The sequence below is a fragment of the Scyliorhinus torazame genome, chromosome 19 (assembly GCF_047496885.1).
Source record: "Scyliorhinus torazame isolate Kashiwa2021f chromosome 19, sScyTor2.1, whole genome shotgun sequence".
NCBI classification, from domain to species: domain Eukaryota; kingdom Metazoa; phylum Chordata; class Chondrichthyes; order Carcharhiniformes; family Scyliorhinidae; genus Scyliorhinus; species Scyliorhinus torazame.
The window spans coordinates 101,920,374-101,944,266 of NC_092725.1; the positions used below are offsets into that span (position 1 = coordinate 101,920,374).

Sequence of the window (23,893 nt, forward strand, 5' to 3'; positions counted from 1 at the left end):
AATTTCAGGTTTTTTACTGCCATGGTGAGATTTGATTCCAGGTCCGCAGAGCATTACCCTTGGTCTATATTAGTAATCCAGTGGCAATACCACTAAGACACTGCTTCCATCAAATTTAGGAATCTTCACAAATTGCTGGATGATTTGGGCCACTCAGCACCCTCTCCGCAACACCTCCCCCCCCTCCCAACCCTGAAAATGGCAGCAAAACCTTCATCCTCCCAGTGAGGATAAAGAAATGGCTAGATTTGTGGCATGAACCTGAATGAATCTCACCACAGAAAGTTAGGGCTGGTATTTCATCTCGTAAAAACCCTATTAATGAGGTAATTTGTGGTTGTGACATTCCACCCAACCACCCAGCCCAGAAAAGAAACAACTGTAACTGTTTCATTACAGTAGGCAGCAAATTGTTTCTAGAGCCATTCAAGATTTTTACATTTTCTTTCTTACTTTTCCTCTCATTTTTTTTTCTTCCTGTTTCCTCTCTCATTTTTAATCCAATCTGTCTCTCCCTCTCCTCATTTCTTCCTGTAGTTGATTTGACCCTATATCACCCTAATCCCTTCAGGATTGCTTCTCCCTGCTTTCTTATGCAACCTTAAATTTCATTGGTTTATAGATAGATTATTGGATCCATCTTTGGGAGGCCAAAAATTATCTCCCCGCCAGGTCCTGTTTTCTCAACTCCCAAATGGTCAATGTTGCCGGAGAGGACAAAGAGAACACTTCAAGGCCCATCTGAAGCCCACCTTGAAGAATGGCAGTTTCATTGACTTTAATGACTGGGGGATGAGTTTGCTACCAATCATTCAAAATGGTGGCAACTTGTCCATCAAGCTGCATCACGTTTTGAGACACAATCTCTTAATGATGAGAGAGCAGTGACAGAGAAGAAAGAAAATGAAGCAAATCCCACACTGCAGATCCCACTACCTCGTGGGACATCCTGCCCCATGCCCCCAAAGATCTATTGGTTAAGAATTGGCCGATCAGTCGCAGGGAGACCCATGGCAGAAACTCGCCACCCTGAGTGGACATCATCCTCGAATCGCAGGACAGCCAGCAAGGAGGTGCGTCGCAATAACTCATACCGCCAGCAATCCTGCCAGGCAAAGTGCAGGGTGAGACAGTAAGAATTCAATTTGTGGCACTCACGGAGAGATGTCTCACTCCAGCAATTTCTGGGCAATCGTTTCAACAAGCTAGCAATGATAATTGTTTAAGCAGAAAGTAAATATTAATTGTATTATAACTCTTTACTGGGTGCGATGTTCTGCTGGGTAGTTGCAGTTCATTTTAACGTATGAGGGGGAAGAAGTACTGGCCATTCACTCAGTGAAAATATACTGGTGGAATCAGGCTATTCTGGTGCAATGAGCACTTTCAAAGTCCAGACTAACGGTAGGCTTGTTACAATGTTAAAAATGGCCAGGCGCCTTCTGTCAATTAAATAGCTGGCCTCCCAAGAAGCGTTTCTTTTAAAAACAGACTTGCATTTTACTGAGTACTCGAGAGATTCGGTGACAGAACCTTGGATTTCCATTAGGCAGAATCTTCACCTTCAATATAGGCAGTAGTGCCCCAAATAAGATCATTTCTAATTGATGGCAATTATCGTTTTCAGCAATTATAACTGTTGCCTTTTCAAAACTATGGAGTCACTATTATGGAGTTTATTTTCTCAAAACCCAGTGACACGTTTGATAAATTACACGTTCAGATCTAGTGGGTGTGTGGCTGCACAATTCGAGGAGCAAGGGGGAATACATAAGCCAAACGGGGGTGGTGGTGGGGGGTGGAATCTAACAAAAGGCTAATAAAGTGTTCTTGGCTTCAATACAAGGGACATATCATTACCATATGATCAGGAGTTGCCGGTATGTATGTGTCAGTTAAAGTTCTCTGCAGTTAATGGGACCTAGTCTAGAGGCTAGCTAAGAGAACAGGAGCAGGGGATTTTTTTTAACCAGCTGTGACCCTTCCAGCGAACAGCAACAAGGCTCCCTCCCCCTTACACACCTGTACTGCTCTCCCCAGACAGCAGAGCTTCACCACCAGAACATCTTAAGAGAAACACTGGGAAGGATCTCAGCAACTGAAAGGTATGGCTCGCGTCCAGTGCTGATCAATTCAATCTTGCTGCAAATAGTCCTTTGATTGTGATTCCCCCCCCCCCCCCCCCCTCTCTCTCTCGCTAAAAACTGTCGCCTCTGTGAATCTGAGTGACTTGTTCTCAGTCGGTTGCATGCGTTGAAACTGAGGTACTTTCTCCCTCCCCACCCACCCACCCACCGGTATGCTTTGCTGCAAGTGGAACTAGCTATGCTTTTATTTACCCATTCCGCGTGGACTAATGATTAAGTGGCTTGCATTTACCGTGTAGGACGAGCCCTTTGTGTTGACTGCAGTAATTGTTTTAGCCCACCACTGAGATGTTAACGGCTGGAGGATGAACGCGTTGTCTGACTTTATCCCCTGAATGTTTGAACACAATTGAAAGGAGATGCAAAGCTGAACTTGCAGCTCTCTGCTAGCAGCATTCCGGGGGGTGTAAGCAAATAAAAGCACACGGTGACAGTAAGTTCGTCAGCCTGTGGTCCTGGGAATACTGTGCTGCTTGATCACTGCTGATAATTCGCAGAATTCTGAAGAATGAAACAATCACATGGTCCTAAAATGCTACTTTAATAAGAAGGTTCTCGAAGTACTTGAGTTCAGTATTGTCTAATTCTGCAAAGTTCCATCATTGCGATTTTCTTTCACAAGCTATTTTATCAGCTTCATTTCTGAACTGATCATTTTGGTCTCTTCCTCTCAGTGTGTTGGAAACATGTCCAAATTCACTTATGAAATCAAGACTTTAATGTGTTAATGCGGTAAATAGTGACTTGAGGTCCCTTGGTGATGCCATAGATAATGGCCTATTCTCCCATAAATTGAAATAAAGATTTCTTGGGGGAAAAATAAGGAACTAACATAAGTGCAAAGGACAATTACAGTCATTTTGAGATCCTTGCCTTCGAGTTTTTGTTCAGTTGTGCTGGACCTCGAGGAGGGTGCTTGATTAGAATTGAAGCCAGGTGACAGATGCCCCATCTGACTTTTTACTGAGCGATTATAGATTAATTCCTCTGTGGACTAATTTCCATATCACTTTGTGCCCTGGCCTATTGAGCGGTGTAGCTACTAAAATGGGAAGATGTGTGTGGCGTGGAGCACATCGTGATGGGACACTTATTAGTGTGGGGGTCATTCAGCCACCAGCAGGTGACTCAACTGTGACTCAATGGGCTGGACTCTTGCCCCTGAGTTACAAGGTTATTGGTTCAAGTCTCGCTTCAGAGAATTGAGCATGCAATTTAGGCTGACACCAGCACAGCACTGAGGGAGTGCTGCAATGCCACAGGTGCTGTTACCTCAATGAGACATTAAACCAAAGCGTTGCGGCCCTTTCAGGCAGATATAAAAGATCCATGGCACTACAGTGTGTTGAAGAAGAGTAGTGTAGTTCTCACCGATATCCTGGCCGATATTTACCCTCCATTATATAATGATGCAGTATAACAGGAGGCCCATCAGCCTATACTGGCTCTTTCAAAGAGCTATCCAATTGGTGCCTCTTTCCCACTGCCTAACACATGATTCCCCTTGAAGTAAATAGCCAATTTCATTTTGAAAGTTCCTATGGAATTTGACTTCACCATTCTGTCAAGCAATGCATTCCAGATCATAACATTTTTTAAAAATCCTTTCGAGGGACATGGCTAGGCCAGCATTTATTACTCATTCCAAATTGGCCTTCAGAAGGTGGTGGTGAGCTGCCTTCTTGCTCTGCTGCAGCCCCTGTGGTGTAGGCACAGCCACAGTGCTGTTAGGAAGAGAGTTCCAGGTTTATGACCCAGTGAAGAAATGGTGATATAGTTCCAAATCAGGATGATGTATGACTTTGGAGAGGAACTTGCACACGTTGGTGTGTGCTGTTCTTGTCTTTGCTGCCTAAGATCTTTCTTCCTCATGTTACCTCTGGTTCTTTTGCAAATCAACTTAAATCTGTGTCCTCTTGTTACTGACCCTTCTGCCAGTGGAAACAGTTTCTCCTCATTTACCCTATCAAATCTCCCCTTAGCCTCCTCTTCCCTAAGAAGGACAATCCCAGCTTCTCCAGTCTCTCTGCACTTTCACAACTGACTTCTTTCTATCCTCTCTAAGGCCTTAACAACCCCCCTAACTCCTGATGCCTGTAATTGGACATAATACTCCAGCTGAATCTTACCTAGTGTCTTATAAAGAAGTAACATAATTTATTTGCTACTACACTTTATGCCTCTATTTCTATCAAGGGGCGGCATGGTGGCATAGTGGTTCGCACTACTGCCTCACAGGGATCCGCGTTCAATTCCGGCCTTGTGTGACTGTGTGTGGAGTTTGCACTTTCTCCTTGTGTCTGCGTGGACTCCCATAGTCCAAAAATGTGCAGGTTAGGCAGATTGACCACGATAAAATTGCTTCTTAGTGTCCAGGGATGTGTAGGTTAGGTGGGGTTGTGGGGATAGGGCAGTGGGTGGGCCGAGGTTAGGATGCTCTTTCAAAGAGTCTGTGCAGACTCGATGGGTGGGTGGCCTCTTTCCGCACTGTAGAGATTCCATGAATCTATTTACAAAGCCAAGGATTCCATATGTCCATATAACTTGCTCTGTCTGGTGCATCTACACACCTGGATCCCTCTGTTCCTGTACCCTCTTTTAAGATGTGTCATTTATTTTGGGGTGCCTCTCCTCATTCTTCCTACCAAACTGGATTCTACTTCTCTGCTTTAGATTTTATCTGCCATGTGTGCCCCCCCATTTCGCCAATTTGTCCGTGTCCTCCTGAAATCTGTTACCACCCTCCTCATGGTTGACTGAGCTTTGTGCCATCTGCAAACTTTGAAATGGCGTCCTGTTGACCCAAGCCCAGATCACTATAATATATAATATATATCAAAAAAGAGTGGGGGTCCTAATGTTCACCGATGGGAACACCAGTGTACATTCAACTTCCTGTCTGACTAACAATTGTTCACCATGACTCAATTGTTCAGCAAATTTTTAATTTTTAAAATTCATTCAGGAGATGTGGGCATCACTGGGAAGGTCAGCATTTGTTGCCCATCCCTAATTGCCCTTGAACGGAGAGGAGAGCCTTTTCAGAGGGCAGTTAAGAGTCAACCACATTGCTGTGCATTTGGAGTCACATGTAGGCCAGACCAAATAAGGACAACAGATTTCCTTCCCTAAAGGGTATTAGTGAAGCAGATGGGTTGTTTACAACAATTGACAGTGCTTTCATGGTCATCCATAGACTTTTAATTCTGGATCTTTATTGAATTGAAATGTCACCATCTGCCATGATGGGATTTGATCCTGGACACTGTACCATCTCAATATTCCCATGGGCTTCACCTTTCCGAACAAGTCCATTATTTGGTATTTTGGCAAATTTTGTAAGTCCAACTCAACAACACTATCCCCAGCAATCTCTCTGTTACTCCATTCAAGAACTCAATCAAGTTAGTCAAATATGATTTCCCTTTAACAAATCTATGCTGACTTTGATTTATAAGCATAGTTTGCCGAGTGCCAATTAATTTTGCCTTGGATGAACCTCTCGAAATGTTTCCCCATCGCCAATATTAGGCTGGCTGGCTTTTAATTTGCAGGTTTATCCTTCTCCCCAATTTTGAACATGAATGTGACATATTCAACAATATCAATTAAAACAAAAACCCAGGTTGTCTGGTCAATATGACATTGCAGCATCAGGGAGCTTGCTGTGCAAAAATGACGATAAAGTATTTAATTGGCTGTAAAACACTTGGAGACATCCTGAGAGTGTGAAAATGCATGTTCCTTCTATGTTCTTTATTTTATCATTTCACATGAGGTACCCTGGTACTCAATTGTAGACCGGAGGAGCCTGATTTTCATTCTAAATAAAGCTGAACCATGTTAAACTGGGTTAATAAAATTAACCAGTGTGGGGATATTCATCCCTCCCAGGACATACTGAAAATGTGAAGACAGGTTTAGCAAATAATGAACTTACTTTGATTGGTTAACAATTATTGGCGGCCAAAATGTAAGTTTCCCATAGCCGGGAAGAAGATGAAATTAATTTAAATGACCTGTCTATTTTCATTCCCTCTATACGTTGCACCTTCCATTTTATCTTACAAAATAGACATTGATAATGTTCACAGCCAAACATCAGGTGGCTTGTTTAATTCCATTACCTCAGCAACTTGGCAGACAATGTCACCAACATCCCAACACTTAATGGAGAAAAGATTGATGCTCCTTTTAGAAACTGTGGTGTGAAAATACATACGAATGTACAAATTCCACAGAATAATGGCTGATCTGATTCTAACCTCAATTCCACAATCCTGCCGACCTCCAATATCCTTTCATCCCCTTGCTTATCAATAATCTGTCCACCTCTGCCTTAAAAATATTCAAAGACTGTTACCAATGCCTTTTGAGGGGGAGAGTTCCAAAAACTCATAGCCCCCTGGGTGAAATAAATTCTCATCATCTCTGTCTTAAATGAGTGACCCCTTATTTTTAATCGATGACCCCTTGCACTAGATGCCACAAGAGGAAACATCCTTTCCACATCCATCTTGTCAGAACCCCTCTGGATCTTATATGTTTCAATCAAGTCACCTCTTACTCTTCTCTAAACTCCAGTAGATACAAGTCAAGCCTGTTCAAAGTTTCCTCATAAGACAATTCTCCTATTCCTGGTATTAGTCTAATGAACATTCTCTGAACTGCTTCTAGTGCAATTACATCCTTCCTTAAATAAGGAGACCAATACTGTACACAGTATTCCCGATATATCTTTGGATTTCTATTAATGAAGTGGGTCCGAAATAATAATTGCTTCTGAATGCCTGTGCCCTGTGGGATTTCATTGGTCAGTTTTCTACCAGTTAATATCCAAACTGCACTTACCTGTAATAGTGCTCCTTCTGGCACTGTTCGACATGGGTGTGACTAATCAAAGATATGGATCCAATTTCAGAGCGTGAGCCAACATGAAAATAATTTACCGTAGAATTCTGAAATTAGAAACAAAGACTGAGGGTAGGGTCTAACCAAATTGCAACAGAGTCCAATGTCGAGCGTGTTTAGCCGGGTGTTTCCCTGCCCTCGCAGTGCGCTATCAATCGGGACTTTGTTGCAATCCGGGGCCTCAGTGGGGAACGTTCCGCCGAGGCCACACTTAGTCCCGTTTCCTGTATTGAGGAGATCCGCCCGCTAGAACTCCTCAGTGCAGGAGGGAAAATGGCATTCCAATCTTTTGACCCCGCAATGCGATTCCCCCAAAGCCCAACTCACTAAAAGGGGGTCCTCGAGGCCCCCCCCCCCCCAGGCCTAATCCCTGGCATTGGAAAAATGCCAGTCTGGACCTTGGTACTTTTTGGCTGTGCCAGGCTGGCACCCAGGTGGCACTGGCAAGATGCCAGAAGTGTCAGGGTGCCACCCTGCCCTGAGGGCAATGGCTTGGCCACCCCCCCCGATCCCTTGGGAGACCAACAAAGTGCCGTTCTGACTGGTCCCCAATTGTGGCGCAACGCGGCCGCTAGATCGCGCCCTGAATTACTATTTCAGTTATAAAAATTGTCCGCTTTTGCAAAAGTGCTGAAAGTTCTAATTGCAGTTCTTCTAAATTTGTTCTGACCTTTTTCTATTATACTTCGAATGGCACAAGCCATTCAGCCCATGGGCTCCATGCTGATGTTTATGTTCCATATGATCGAGCCTCTTTCTACTCCATCTAATCCCATCCACACATTCTTCTATTCCTTCCGGCTCGCTTTGACAAAGGGTCATCTGGTCGAAACGTTAGTTCTTTTCTCTCTACAGATGCTGCCAAACCTGCTGAGGTTTTCCAGCATTTTCTCTTTTGGTTTCAGATTCCATCATCTGCAGTAATTTGCTTTTATTCTTCTATTCCTCTCTCCCTCATGTGTTTATTTAGCTTTCCCAGAAATACCTATATGCTATTCACCTCAACTGTTCTCTGGGGTGGCAAGTTTCACGTTATAACAATTCCCTGGATAAAGAGGTTTCTTCCAAACTCACTAGTGGTTTTGTTGGTGACGATCTTGTATTTCTAACCACTAGTTTTGTCTTTCCCACATTTACTTCTTTAAATATCTAAACCTCAAACTTTCAGTTTACTGTATAAGGGAATGAAGCAAACAACTGGCGGTGCAAGGGCTAAATTCCCTGACCTGAACATTCCCAACGGCAGGATTTCCTTCCTGCCATATGAGGGACCGGCAGGGAACACATCCCCACTGACTCTGACTGCCCCTCACTTGGGAGGAAGTTCAACCTCAGAGAGCTACCATCTAATCTGATTGGTCAGCAGCTCCCTGGCCCCTGCAACAACAGGAGCAACACCAGACAGGAGAGAAAATGCTTCAACATACCGGAGCCTAAGCTCCAGGGCTGTATGGCAAGGTAAATTTTGAGTAAAACCAAATTACTGCAGATCATAGAATCCCTACAGTGCAGAAGGAGACCATTCGGTCCATCATATTTGCACCGTCCATCCGAAAGAGCACCCTACCCAGGGTCAGGCCCCACCCTATCCCTGTAACCCATAACCCCACCTAACCTTTTGGATACTATGGGTCAATCTAGCATGGCCAATCCACCAACCTGCACATCCTTGGACTATGAGAGGAAACCGGAGCACCCGGGGGAAACCCATGCAGACAAGGGGAGAAAGTGATAATTCCACACAGACAGACACCCAAGGCCGGAATTGAACCTGGGTCCCTGGTGCAGTGAGGTGGCAGTGCTAACTAATGTGCCACCACATCGCCCTGGAATCAGATGCTGTTTCAGACGCTGGCATCTGAAACAAAAACAGAAAATATGCGACAATCTCAGCATGTCTGACAGCATCTGTGGAGAGAGAACTGCGTTAACATTTCGAATCTGGATGTCAAAACTAGAGAGAATTGGAAATAGGATCAGATTTATAAGGGCCTTAATTGGGGAAAGAGCAGATGGCCCACCCGAGACCTTCCCTGCCCCAGGGTAAAATCACTGCGAGGTCAGGGTCAGTAGGAACCCAGGGGGAATCGCATTGCTTACCTCCCCCACCACCATCCTACCTAAAATTCTGTCAGCAAGGGAGCGTGAAATTCAGCTCCTTGTTTTTGCTGATCACCTATTTAAACTGTTCCTGAGTCCAGTGCTGTTGAGCTGAAGTGCAGCTGAATGCAGCACCATTGACTGTTTAGACGCTGTGGGCAGTTAGTTGGATTGGTGGGTGGTCCCTTTGCTTAGGATTGCCAACATTAGGGCGCATATAGCGCAGCACATTGCTGCCTGACATGGCGAGGACCTGAGTTTGATCTCGGGCCCGGGTCACTATCTGTGTGGAGTTTGCACGTTCTTCCCGTGTCTGCGTGGGTCTCACCCCCACAACCCAAAGATGTGCAGGGTAGGTGGATTGGCCACGCTAAATTGGCTCTTAATTGGAAAACAATAATTGGGTTCTCTAAATTTATTTTTTAAAAAGGATTGGCAACATTAATTCGACATATTCTTGGAAGAATTGGAAGATAACTATTGGCCAGCACATTGTGGATATCTCCCCTGCTACTCTTCCAGATAGTGGCATGGGATTCATCCATGGTGTTCAATTCCCGTACCGGCCTCCCCGAACAGGCGCCGGAATGTGGCGACAAGGGGTTTTTCACAGTAACTTCATTGAAGCCTATTTGTGACAATAAGCGATTATTATTATTATCCATACAGGGCCTTATTTTAACACCACACCAGAAAGGCAGCACCTCTGATGGTGAAGTTCTCCCACAGGGCTCCACTGGAGTGTCAATCTTAGCTCTGGAATGGTACTTGGATGCAGAACCCTGTAACTCGGAAAGTGAGTGTGCCACCACCTGAACCAAGCAGTCACAGCTGGTGCTGTAGGCCCCAAGCCCTCGGTGGCGTTGGTATGAAGCTAAGGCCACTTCAGAACTGGACTTGTGATGTTAATACACCCTAAATAACCCGACATATTACTATTGCTTGGCACAGCTGCAGGTGAAAAGTACCAACATGAGTTTTCTGAGGGAGACGTGAGTGGGCAACAAGAAAACATTGGAAATAAATACTTGGCTAAAGTCAAACAAAATAGCCAAGATCAATGCCCGGACTTGCATCTACGTAAAACATGTGCAATATAACTGCAACAATGCCATTCTTTCAGATTATCAGGAGCTAATCTGGAGGACATGATCATTTTCAACAGGCAGTTGGGTGGGATTTTCCCGTCTCTCGATCCCTGTTTTCTGGCCGTGGAGGCGGTTCGCCATTGGCTGCCAGCGTGATTTTCCGGCCCCGCCGAGGTCTGTGTTGTTTTTTGTAGCTCACCCATCCTGCTGCCAGGGAACCCACCACAAAGGTTCACCTTAAGCAGGTCGGAAAGATCCCGCTGGTGGGAAAGGCTGAAAAAAATGAGTTTGCTGAGCTGAGTTTTTACTGGACGGGGAGAGAGAGTTTGGTGCCCGAAAGCACTAAATAATCATCGACAGCTACAAGAAAAACGCAAAGATAATGTGAACATCATAACAATGGGCTGAAATACAAAGGCGAGGAGGTTATGGTGCATTTTTATAAACCGCTTCTCTGATCCCATTTAGAAAACTTCAAGTATTGTGAATGTTCCTACACAACAGGGACTCCAGTAGTTCAAGAAGGCAGCTCAAAGCTTCACTTTAAAAAAAAAATTAAGGGGCAATTTAGTGTGGCCAATCCACCTACCCTGCACATCTTTGGGCTGTAGGAGTGCGACAAGGGGAGATTGAGCAAACTCCACACGCAGAGACCTGGGGCTGGAATCAAACCCGGATCCTCGGCACTGTGAGGCAGCAATGTTAACCACTACAGGGGACTGGGGCCTGGGGAGGGCAAAGGGCTACCGGAGTGGGGGGTGCATGCCGGCCCATAGTGCAGAATAATGTGACAGAGGCTTCACATGTCTCGGGTATAACGTTATTTAATGGTGTGCAGCCATGACTCCAGCCATCCCTAGCCCCTGATGGTGCCGCCCTCCATCCCCCCCAGTACTCTCTCAGTGATCCTCTATCTGCTTAGCCCTCCGTGCTCTACCACTACGTCTGGGTGTGTCCCCTGGATGCACATTTTGGGTGGGGGTAGCCAGCTACGTCCCATGGCCTTTGATGCCCCTGGCGGGCACGCTCTGGAGGGCTTGGGTCCTGAGGGCCCCATCCGACTTGGCGGTGGCACATGCCTCGCTGTACCCCCTGTTCTCCACGCTGATCCCGGGATTTTGTTAGGGAGGGTGGACATGGGAGAGTTGGTGACTGTTGTTGTCACCCTCTATGAGGCTTTGGTTCGGCCTCCAGTGCTCCCTCCTCTCAATTGGTGCCACTTGCACCTGGGACATGGTCCTTAGTGACCTGGACATACAATGGAGTGCTTCAGCGAACCCACCTGAGACTGGACATGCTCCGCAGCACCTCGGAAAGGTACACCTGTGTCAGGGACAGGTCCATCAGTGACTTTGATATGCTGTTGAGGTGCTCAGCCATGGCAGTCACTGACTGCCCACCACTCATGGTGCTGACATCGTGCTCCAGGTCCTCCACTGCGGTTGTCACCCTAGCAGTGTTGGCCTTGGTGTCAAGCATTGCCGGCACTATCTCCTGGAACCGTAGCCTTTGGGACCTGGCTATGGACCCGCTGGAGTGACACTGACGTCCCCCACTATTAATCTCATGGCTGCACCCTATCAACTGCATCAGCTCCGGGAAAGCCTGGGCCAGAGGCTCAGCATCTGACTGGGATTCAGCTGGGTCCTGGGATCCAGCAGACCCCCGACTGCGGTTCCCCCCTGGACGTTTCTGCCTCCACCTGATGTGCATCTGTGACTGTGTAGTGCTCGCCAGATCGTGCCGCAGAAGCCTATCCACTACTTTCGCCCACCGAGGTGTGTGTCTCTGCGCTGGTAGAGGGTGGGGAAGACAACTGTGATGCATCAATGGTGGCGTCCTTGGAGCTCTCCTCCGAGGTGTTCCCTTGGACTGCAGGGGGTGGGCCATCCCAGATGAGAATTGATATCACCTCTATGTCATCTTCTCCCTATGATAATATTTTACAACACTGTCGAATTAAATTATTAGTGGGTGAGTGTCAAGCAAAATATTAGCACAGTTACATGAATTCATTGTATTTATATAGAAACCCACGCTGTCCTGACCATCAGTACTGGCTTCAACACTTCAGTCCATGTATTCAACGTGTTGGACGATCTCGAGTAGTAAATCAGGAATGGGAGTCTATAAACAAGAGGAAAAGCTGCTATTGAAGTTTTGCAGTGCCATTGGAGTCGAGAGTGGAAGTTCTCAGCTGACAATAAGAGCTGATGAGAATGGGGAAGGTGGATCTACCATCTTTGATGTCATTAGTTTGCTAGGAGCGTAATCCAAAGTACATACAAAAAATGATGCGCAGTTGAAGACCGGCAAAACATACGCCTCACCTCTGTGATGATTAGAGCATCAAGACTAGACAATTCCTACCCCATCCCCGATCTTGAATCCCTTGTCCTTCACCCGCCCACCCATAAACCCGCTCCTGCCCCACAATACCACATCTGGAGACAGGAACAGAGAGCCAATGAAAAATCCAGGGTCAATAATAAAAATCTGTGACTTTCCCCTCAGGTGATTGAACACCAGTCCAGATGATTATTTGGATCTTTAGTTTGTTGTCGTTTGATTCAAGTGAGCTACACAAAGCGACACTCACATTTTTAACTTCAAACAAGGATGTAGGTTTCTCACGCCTGAAATTCCACAGGGGTCCCCCGCCATAACTCGGGCCATTATTGCTATTTCCCTCAGAGCAGATGTTGATCTCTCATTACAACCAGGCTGAGAGATTGCAGCAAAACACCCCACTGAAATTTCAGAGCCTCGGCTCTATGACAATAAGCAGCCACTCACAGAACACTGATAAAAACATGTCTCACATTCCAAAGGATGACATTTAATTTATAATATTTAGCACTCTTAAAAATATTTCCTCTGCATATATTTAATAATAATTAAAGCACATTTCCCTTTCCCTGCGCAGTATCTTCATTTTCCAATGTATCCTGCAAAGGGGGGTGGGGGGGGGGGGGGGGGGGGGGCGGTGTGTGTGCGGCTGGTGCAGGCAAGGACGGCTGGATTTTAAACAGATGTTTGGTGCCAAGTGAAATAACAGCCAGAGAGTCTGGTGGAACATTATAAAGGAAGGATGAGGTGGAGTTCAGTCGCAGACTTGGCATGTCGGGTTTTACGTGGCTTTGTCAAGCAATTTGTCATATCTTAAGAATTAAGTAGAAAAACAGAGTCTAGAATAACATCAAGTACCAGCGAATGAATATGGTGTTTTTGACTGTCCACAACCTTCTTTCAGTTGGTTCTCAGCAAGACACCAAGCAACTTTGGGGCAGTGAAATTTAATGTACAGTGTTTATAGTTTGAGCTTTCTACTCATGTTGTTTGTCTGTTTATCTATTCTCTCTAGTTCTGCTAGTATTGCTATCTGCTGCTTTTGTATGTTTTGCTCCAGCTGAAGTTTTGAATGGATATGGATGTACCGTCTGGCTGTGTTCTAGAACTATCTTGCTCTCTTTCCATGGCATCGCATTGCTAAGGGTGCAGTCAACTTCACCATCAACCAACAGAACTGGTGTAGCTCCGATCAATTATCTGAAATTTGGAGGGCCAAAGGGCCTGTTCCTGTGCTGTATTGTTCTTTGTTCTTTGAAGGACCAAGATTAGCAAAATTCACCCAACCTATGGGAGGAGATCGGGTGCCTATTTAAAAAGGCCTACCCCTGAAATGGATGTTATAGTCTCTCTGGTACTCTTGGATAATCGAATTGAAGGAAGACATTTCATTTATCTGATGGGCTTTCATAATCCACGATGTCTCAAAGGCATTTTACAGCCAATGAAGTATAGTCACTGTTGTTTACTGAATACTTTCTAACTATGACCAGTTTGTAGTTAATCAGTAATGTTGAATTATGTATGTTAGTTCCCTATTTAACACAAGGAACTAAAAACATTGGACAAAATATTCTGACTATTCCCACCAGTGGGATCTCGTGGTCCTGCCAACGGCGACCCACATTGCAGATTCCCGGAAGGGTGTGAACAATGGTAAAACTCGCTGTAGGTGCGGGATTGGAAGATCCGACCGCTAGCCCATGGCAGGTTGTCTCTGCCTGCCCCCACAAAACACGCCACAGAGGGGGTGGAAAATCCTGTCTATTGAGTGAAGTTACAATAAATCCACATTTTGAATGTTATTTTAAAAACAATTGGGGGGATTATGGTGATGGTCTGTAAAGAAAACTGTGTGTTCATGATTAATTAAATTGGGGGAAGGTTACTAGAGACAGCTTGTCTGTGAGATCTGAGAGATAAAAGAGTAGAGTGGTTATGAAGAGTTTGATTTACAAGTAAATCAATTGGATTCATAATTTGTTTAATGAGATAAGCATGGACTAGGCTTTTCAGATGTAGAATTTCAAAGGGAGTTTAGAAGTGACAAGGGACTTTTTACAATTACAAAGGTTTCATAACTAAACAGGAGATGGGGACTCAATAGGAAAAGATAAAAGGTTCTTGTATTGGGAAATGTTGAGTTCAAAGAGGTTTTTGAGAATAATGAAAGGGAAAAAAGATATTTAAAGAAAGATTTTTAGCTGTGTTGTGTGGCTGGAAATTTCCTGAAGACAAAATTTGCATGCTGTAAAGGTGTGAAAGGATGAATTTGCAGCAGCCACCTAGATCCAACGCAGAAAAAACTTTGCTGCAATTTTCTGGCTCCTTATGCTGACGGGGTCTTCCAGTCCCACCAATGGCAACCATCCTGTGGCGCGTTCCCCAGCGGTGGAGGTTGCAGGGCACGCAAAGCCCTGTAGACTTTGACGGGTCTGGAAGATCCCACCATCATCCAATGATGGGCTGCCTTCACCGCAGGAAAATACACCGTGGTGGGGTGTGGTTGAGGGTGGTGTTTCCAGAAAACAGTTTGTTTTTGAGCTTTTGTTTTGGATATCCACACCTGAGTGGAGGTGTTCGAGGAGTCTTGAGTTTTACATTTGTTAAAGTGGCAACAATTCTTTTGGGGTAATATTACTGGATTTTCATAGTTAAAAATCCGTAAGGGAGTTGTTGTCAGGAAGGTAGTTTACTTGTGTGTTTTAACCAAGTGTTTTGTTTTGTGGGGGGGGGAGGGGTTGTACTGTAATACTATTTACACTGTGTAACTTTAATTTTATGTACTTGAGTTGTTTTTTAAATAAATTTGTTAATTTTAAAAATCCTAAAATGTTACTGGAGTTCTGTGCTTTTGGGCTCAGGAGCTATTTCTCCTCATTTTCAAAATACAAGATCAGACAGGCTTCCCTCTGGGATCTGGTTTGCTCAGCAAATACCGTCTGCTGTTTGTAACAGCCGTGAGTTATTGTCATTCGGAAGTGAGTGGAAGCAAATTCAATCTTCACTTTCAAAAGAGAATTGGATAGATATCTGAAAGGAAAATGTGATCAGAGCAGGGGCGTCGGACCAATTGGATCATTCAAAGTGCCAGCACGGGCACAGTGGGTCAAACGGCCTCCTCCTCTGCTGTAAGATGTGACAATTCAATGTCTATTTGACTCACACATAGTTAAAGCTGCTAAACCCATTATCTGCTTTATTTACCCACGTTTCTTCTGTCCTAAAACATCTCAATTCTTTCAAATATTTGTTATGTAGCAACCTTTATTATTAAGAAACCGGTCATTTGTTGTCAACCTTTAACTGTTACTGGTTACTTTTTGTTACAGGTTTCCCGCTGCGATATTTATGTTACGACAAAACTCAGACCTTTTCCAAGGGAGGAATTTGCATGCATTAAGGCCAAGGTTTTGTTAATATTTTCAGCCAGTTGGGCCTGTTTGCTGTGCTTCAGTGGGGAGCACTCACACCTTTGAGCCAGGAGGTGGCAGGTTCAAGTCCAAATCTGAGCACCAAATCTAGGCTGGTGCTTCTATGCGGTAACTGAGGGAGTGCTGCATTATCCGAGGTGCTATGTTTTGGATTAAATGTTGAAGTGAGGCCCAAACTGTACTGTCATATGGCTGTCAAAGGTCCCCTGGCATTCTTTAAGCAATATTTACTCCTCAACCGACACCTAAAAGCAGATTATCTGGTCATTTCTACTGTGGGAGTTTGCTGTGTGCTAATTGGCTGTCATGTTACCCAATGTTACGATAGTGACTACACTTGAAAACGCTGAATTGGCTGTAAAATGCCCTGTGTAGTACGGAGGGTGTGAACGATGCTATATAAATGCAAGTTCTCCATTTTGTTCTATAATGGAAAATTCTGTGCATGGCTGTGCGTCTATCTACTTGTGTTTTGATCGTAAGTAATTGTTTAGATATAAAAGTAAGAGATTTTACTATTGGCTTCTGGAACATGCTTTTTGAGCATTTGACTATTTGCCAGACAGCCAAGGATGCCCAGGTTCTCATGAATTTTTAAATAAATTGTTCCTGGAATGTCAACATTGCTAGTGAGACCAGAATTTATTGCCCATCGCTAATTGTCCTTGAGAAGGTGGTGGTGAGCAGCCTTTTTGAACCACTGCAGTCCATGTAGGGTAGATGTGCCCATGGTGCTGTTAAGGCAAGTGTTCCAGGATTTTGACCCAGCGACAGTGAAGGAACGGCGATATAGTTCCAAGTCAGGATGGTATGTGGCTTGGAGGGGAACTTGCAGATAGTGATGCTCCCATGCACCTGCCCCCTAGGTGACAGAGATCACGGGTTTGGAAGGTGCTAACCCATCAAGCTGGCTATCTTGTCCTGGACAGTGTTGATCTTCTTGAGTGCTGTTGGAGCTGTACTCATCCAGACAAATGAAGAGTATTCCACCACTCCTGACTTGTGTCTTATAGATAGTGGAAAGGCTTACTCACTGCAGAACTGCTTTTGTAGCCACTGTATTGATATGGCTGGTCCAGTTAAGTTTCTGGTCATCTAATGTGTTTGATCACACACGACCACATCTCAAAACGTTCTAGCGACAAACTTAGTGTTTACAATATTCAGGCAGTATAACTTAATGAGCTCAAAAGAGATGCCCAGCTAAGGGATGAAGCAATGTCTGACCTGAAATTCCTTATGCTCATAAGCAACATTGGCTGGAACATAATGGAGGGTAACTGCCTGTGATAGCTAGACCTGTTCCAGTTTTAGAAAAATACACCAGACTAATTGACAAGATTTAAATATGATTCGATTTGAATGAAGTTGCTGAAATAGGTACTCAGGGGTTTTGTGATGTTTTCCAATGTTCCTTCCTAATTATATGCCCCAATTCCACAAGCATCTTTTTCAAAGTAATATTTCCTCTGCGTTCATCAGAAACTTGCATGTTGAATGAATTATTGTCAGTTCACTTGAGACAGTAACACAATATTTTTTCCATTATTATATTTGGAACTCATTGCCGATAATAGGATTCAGGAGGTGTCTGCAAGGGATTACGTTATTGAGGACAATTAAGCTATTGTGCCACACCCTGTGACAAATTCCCCCGATTTGTGCCTCGTTCTCTCTCTAAACATTGAGGGCAGATTCTCTGCTTTGTGGTTTGCATCATAGACCCACATCTATCAGTTACACATACTGGGTGGAGATCAGGAGCAGGAAATATGCGGTTTTCCCATTCGCCTTCCTCCTGGACCTAGTCCCATGGAAAAGGCAGCAAAATGGAAGAGCTCTCATTGAATGTTCAGTAGCCGGGTGTGTAAAGATCTACCTCTCTCCACCTGCTGTATGGCAGGCTTCTAGCTGGTTGATGTACAATTAACAAGAATGAGTCACTATTGGAAGGATGTGATTGCACTAGAGAGGTTGCGGAGGAGATTCACCAGGATGGTGCCTGGGCTGGAGTAGGGTGGCTAGGCTGGGGTTAGTTTCCTTAGAGCAGAGAAGGTTGAAGGGGAACATGGTCAAGGTGTACAAAATTATGAGTGACATAGATAGGATAGCAAGAGAGTAATCAAGGAAGGGGTTGGGCATTAGAGACCAAAGTGGTAATCTGTATGTGGAGGCTGAAAGACTTAGGTGAGGGTTTTGCATCCATGTTCACAATTCAGAAAGATGATATAGGTATAGAAATCAGAAAAGGGGACTGTAATATAATTGAACAGATTTGCATTGAGAGGGAGGAGGTATTGGCAGTTTTAGCAGGCTAAATCCCCATCCCCAGGTACAGATGAGTTGTATCCTACACTGCTGTGTGAGGCAGAGTGCAGAGGCTCTGACACTCATTTTTAAATACTCTCTGGCTACAGGAGAGGTGCCAGAGGACTGGAGGACAGCTAATTATGGCACCATTATTCAACAAGGGAAGTAAGGAAAAAACAGATCATTACAGGCCAGTGTGCTAGGGAAATTATTGGAAATAATTCTGAGGGGCAGATATTAATCTCCGCTTGGAGAGGGAAGGATTACTCAAGGATAGTTAGTGTGGCTTTGTCAGAGGAAGATCATGTGTAACAAATTTGATTCAGTTTTTTGATCAGGTGACTATGAGTGTAGATGGGGGCAGTGTAGTAGATGTAGTTATGTACATGGACTTCAGTAAGGCTTTTGGCAAGTTCTCGCATGGGAGATTGATCAAGAAAGTAAGAGCCACATAGGATTCAGGGTAATTTGGCAAATTGGATCCAAAATTGTCTCAGTGACAGGAGGCAGCGGGTGATGGTCGAAAGTTGTTTTTGTGAAAGGAGCGACTAGGGGCTTTTCACAGTAACTTCATTGAAGCCTGCTTGTGACAATAAGCGATTATTATTATTATTATTAGGAAGCCTGCGTCCAGTGGTGTTCCGCAGGGATCGGTGTTGTGACCCTTGCTCTTTGTATAAGACCATAAGACATAGGAGCGGAAGTAAGGCCATTCGGCCCATCGAGTCCACTCCGCCATTCAATCATGGCTGATTTCAACTCCATTTACCCGCTCTCTCTCCATAGCCCTTAATTCCTCGAGAAATCAAGAATTTATCAACTTCTGTCTTAAAGACACTCAATGTCCCTGCCTCCACCGCCCTCTGTGGCAATGAATTCCACAGACCCACCACTCTCTGGCTGAAGACATTTCTCCTCATCTCTGTTCTAAAGTGACTCCCTTTTATTCTAAGGCTGTGCCCCCGGGTCCTAGTCTCCCCTGCTAATGGAAACAACTTCCCTACATCCACCCTATCTAAGCCATTCATTATCTTGTAAGTTTCTATTAGATCTCCCCTCAACCTCCTAAACTCCAATGAATATAATCCCAGGATCCTCAGATGTTCATCGTATGTTAGGCCTACCATTCCTGGGATCATCCGTGTGAATCTCCGCTGGACCCGCTCCAGTGCCAGTATGTCCTTCCTGAGGTGTGGGGCCCAAAATTGCTCACAGTATTCTAAATGGGGCCTAACTAATGCTTTATAAAGCTTCAGAAGTACATCCCTGCTTTTATATTCCAAGCCTCTTGAGATGAATGACAACATTGCATTTGCTTTCTTAATTACGGACTCAACCTGTAAGTTTACCTTTAGAGAATCCTGGACTAGGACTCCCAAGTCCCTTTGCACTTCAGCATTATGAATTTTGTCACCGTTTAAAAAATAGTCCATGCCTCTATTCTTTTTTCCAAAGTGCAAGACCTCGCACTTGCCCACGTTGAATTTCATCAGCCATTTCTTGGACCACTCTCCTAAACTGTCTAAATCTTTCTGCAGCCTCCCCACCTCCTCCATACTACCTGCCCCTCCACCTATCTTTGTATCATCGGCAAACTTAGCCAGAATGACCCCAGTCCCGTCATCTAGATCGTTAATATATAAAGAGAACAGCTGTGGCCCCAACACTGAACCCTGCGGGACACCACTCGTCACCGGTTGCCATTCCGAAAAAGAACCTTTTATCCCAACTCTCTGCCTTCTGCCTGACAGCCAATCGTCAATCCATGTTAGTACCTTGCCTCGAATACCATGGGCCCTTATTTTACTCAGCAGTCTCCCGTGAGGCACCTTATCAAAGGCCTTTTGGAAGTCAAGATAGATAACATCCATTGGCTCTCCTTGGTCTAACCTATTTGTTATCTCTTCAAAGAACTCTAACAGGTTTGTCAGGCACGACCTCCCCTTACTAAATCCATGCTGACTTGTCCTAATCTGACCCTGCACTTCCAAGAATTTAGAAATCTCATCCTTAACAATGGATTCTAGAATCTTGCCAACAACCGAGGTTAGGCTAATTGGCCTATAATTTTCCATCTTTTTCCTTGTTCCCTTCTTGAACAGGGGGGTTACAACAGCGATTTTCCAATCCTCTGGGACTTTCCCGGACTCCAGTGACTTTTGAAAGATCATAACTAACGCCTCCACTATTTCTTCAGCTATCTCCTTTAGAACTCTAGGATGTAGTCCATCTGGGCCTGGAGATTTATCAATTTTTAGACCTCTTAGTTTCTCTAGCACTTTCTCCTTTGTGATGGCTACCATATTCAACTCTGCCCCCTGACTCTCCGGAATTGTTGGGATATTACTCATGTCTTCTACTGTGAAGACTGACGCAAAGTACTTATTTAGTTCCTCAGCTATTTCCATGTCACCCATCACAAAATTACCAGCGTCATTTTGGAGCGGCCCAATGTCAACTTTTGCCTCCCGTTTGTTTTTAATGTATTTAAAGAAACTTTTACTATCATTCCTAATGTTACTGGCTAGCCTACCTTCATATTTGATCCTCTCTTTCCTTATTTCTCTCTTTGTTATCCTCTGTTTGTTTTTGTAGCCTTCCCAATCTTCTGACTTCCCACTACTCTTTGCCACATTATAGGCTTTCTCTTTTGCTTTGATGCATTCCCTAACTTCCTTTGTCAGCCATGGCTGCCTAATCCCCTCTCTGATAACCTTTCTTTTCTTTGGGATGAACCTCTGCACTGTGTCCTCAATTACTCCCAGAAACTCCTGCCATTGCTGTTCTACTGTCTTTCCCACTAGGCTCTGCTCCCAGTCGATTTTCGTCAGTTCCTCCCTCATGCCCCTGTAGTTACCTTTATTTAACTGTAACACCTTTACATCTGATTCTACCTTCTTTCTTTCAAATTGGAGATTGAATTCTACCATATTATGATCACTGCCTCCTAAGTGCTCCCTTACTTTAAGATCTTTAATCAAGTCTGGCTCATTACATAACACTAAGTCCAGAATGGCCTGTTCCCTCGTGGGCTCCATCACAAGCTGTTCCAAAAAGCCCTCCTGTAAACATTCAATGAATTCCCTTTCCTTGGGTCCACTGGCAGCATTAGTTACCCAGTCCACCTGCATATTGAAGTCCCCCATGATCACTGTGACCTTGCCTTTCTGACATGCACTTTCTATTTTGTGGTGCATTTTGTGCCCCCGGTCTTGACCACTGTTAGGAGGCCTGTACATAACTCCCATTATGGTTTTTTTTGCCTTTGTGGTTCCTCAACTCTACCCACACAGACTCCACATCATCTGACCCTATGTCATTTAGTGCTATTGATTTAATTTCATTCCTAATTAACAAGGCAACCCCGCCCCCTCTGCCCACCTCCCTGTCTTTTCGATAGGTTGTGAATCCCTGGATGTTTAAATGCCAGTCCTGAACCCCCTGCAACCATGTCTCTGTGATGCCTACCACATCATACCTGCCAGTCACAATCTGGGCCACAAGCTCATCTACCTTGTTCCATACACTGCGCGCATTTAAATATAGCACCTTTAATTCTCTATTGACCGTCCCTTTTTGTTTTCTTAGTGTGGTGGACCTTGGTTTACTGAGCCTTTCCATACACTGTGTCATATTTTGTGGGATGGGGACTATCGTAACCTCTCCTGAGTTTTGTCTTTTCGTGCTTTTTTGTATTCCTAAGCAGCTACGCTTCCCACTGATTACTTCACCTCTTGGTTCCCTGACTTTCCCTTCCCCCCCCAATCTTTAGTTTAAAGTCCTATTGACCACCCTATTTATTCTTTTCACCAGAACACTGGTCCCAGCTCGGTTCAAGTGGAGACCATCCTAACGGTATAGATCCCCCCTGTCCCAAAACTGATGCCAGTGTCCCATGAAAAGGAACCCCTCTTTCCCACACCACTCTTTCAGCCACGTGTTAACTTCCCTGATTCTTGCCTCCCTATGCCAATTTGCACGTGGCTCGGGCAGTAATCCGGAGATTATGACCCTTGAGGACCTGTTTTTTAATTTGAATCCTAGCTCTTTATAATCTCTAAACAGGTCCTCTTTCCCAGACTTGCCTATGTTGTTGGTACCGACATGGACCACAACAACTGGATCCTCCCCCTCCCTCTCCAGTATCCTTTCAAGCCGGTCAGAGATGTCCCGCACCCTAGCACCGGGCAGGCAACATACCATGCGGGACTCTTTATCCTGCTCACAAAGGATACTATCTATCCCCCTGATAATAGAATCCCCTACAACTACAACTTGCCTATTTACTCCCTCCCCTTGAATGGCCTGCTGAACCATGGTGCCTTGGTCAGCTGACTCATCCTTCCTGCAGCCCTGTTCGCCATCCACACAGGGAGCAAGTGCCTCATACCTGTTGGACAGAGTCAAGGGCTGAGGCTCCTGAGTTCCTGACTGCTGGTTCCCTTTACCTGCCTGACTTGCAGTCACACCCTGCTGTCCCTGGCCACTGGCAGGATTTAAAGTACTTACTCTGACAGGTGTGACTGCCTCCTGAAACACAGTGTCCAGGTAAGTCTCCCCCTCCCGGATGTGCCTCAGTGTTTGAAGCTCAGACTCCAGCTCATCAACTCTGAGCCGGAGCTCTTCGAGCAGCCAACACTTACTGCAGATGTGGTTGCTGCAGCTCGCAATGGGATCTGCCAGCTCCCACATCAAGCAGCTCAAGCACATCACCTGACCAGCCATCACTAATTAATTAATTAGTTTAATTTAAGTTTATGAGTTTAGCTGTGTTTTTTTTTAAATTTGGGGCAGATTTGCTATCAACCACTCAGATCACAGCTTCCCTCTGACGTCACTTTTGGGAAAAAAACTGGAAAACAGGAAGTTTCCATTAGGTTTTTATACTCAGAGACTGCTCCTCCTCCGCCGAACAGCTCCCGAAATTAGGCCCGAAGAAAGAGAGACAACAAAACAGTAGGGAAAAAGCACCTTCTCCCACTCTTCACCGAATTACCTCACTGAACCAAATTACCAAATTCTCACTCGGTCTGTATCTCTCTCACTCAGGCTGTGTGTCCTTGACCTGCGTAATGCTTCAAGTGTACATTAGTGTACATTAATTATCTAGATGTGAATGAGGGGGGTAGGAACAATAAGTTCGCAGATGACATGGAAATTGGTGGTGTGGTAAATAGCGAGGAGGAAAGCAGCATGATTTGGATGGGCTGGTCAGATGGGCAGATCTGTGGCAAATGCAATTTAACCCTGAAAAGTGTGAGCTGATACATTTTGGCAGGGCTAAAAAGGTAAGGGATTACGCAATGAACGGCAGGACTCTGGAAGTACAGAGGACCAGAGGAATCTTTGGGGTGCATATTCAACGATCCATAAAGGCAGCAGGGCAGGTAGAAAAGGTGGTTAAGAAGGCATATAGGATACTTGCCTTTATTAGCCAAGGCACAGAATGTAAGACCAGGGAGGCTATTATGGAGCTGTTAGCTGACAGCGAGAGTGGAGTGTGCAGTTCTGGTCGCCACACTAGAAGGAGGATGTAATTGCGCTAGAAAGAGTG

General features: G+C 44.9%; 1 protein-coding gene across 1 annotated transcript in view; it reads left to right on the forward strand.

Moving 5' to 3' along the window:
• The first annotated feature begins 1,886 nt into the window (after nucleotides 1-1,886).
• dcn (decorin) overlaps nucleotides 1,887-23,893 on the forward strand; it is a 73,256-nt gene continuing 51,249 nt past the window's right edge. Inside the window, exon 1 of the mRNA XM_072484945.1 lies at nucleotides 1,887-2,105. The gene's annotated coding sequence lies outside the window, so the exon portion shown is untranslated. The remainder of the gene's footprint in view (nucleotides 2,106-23,893) is intronic.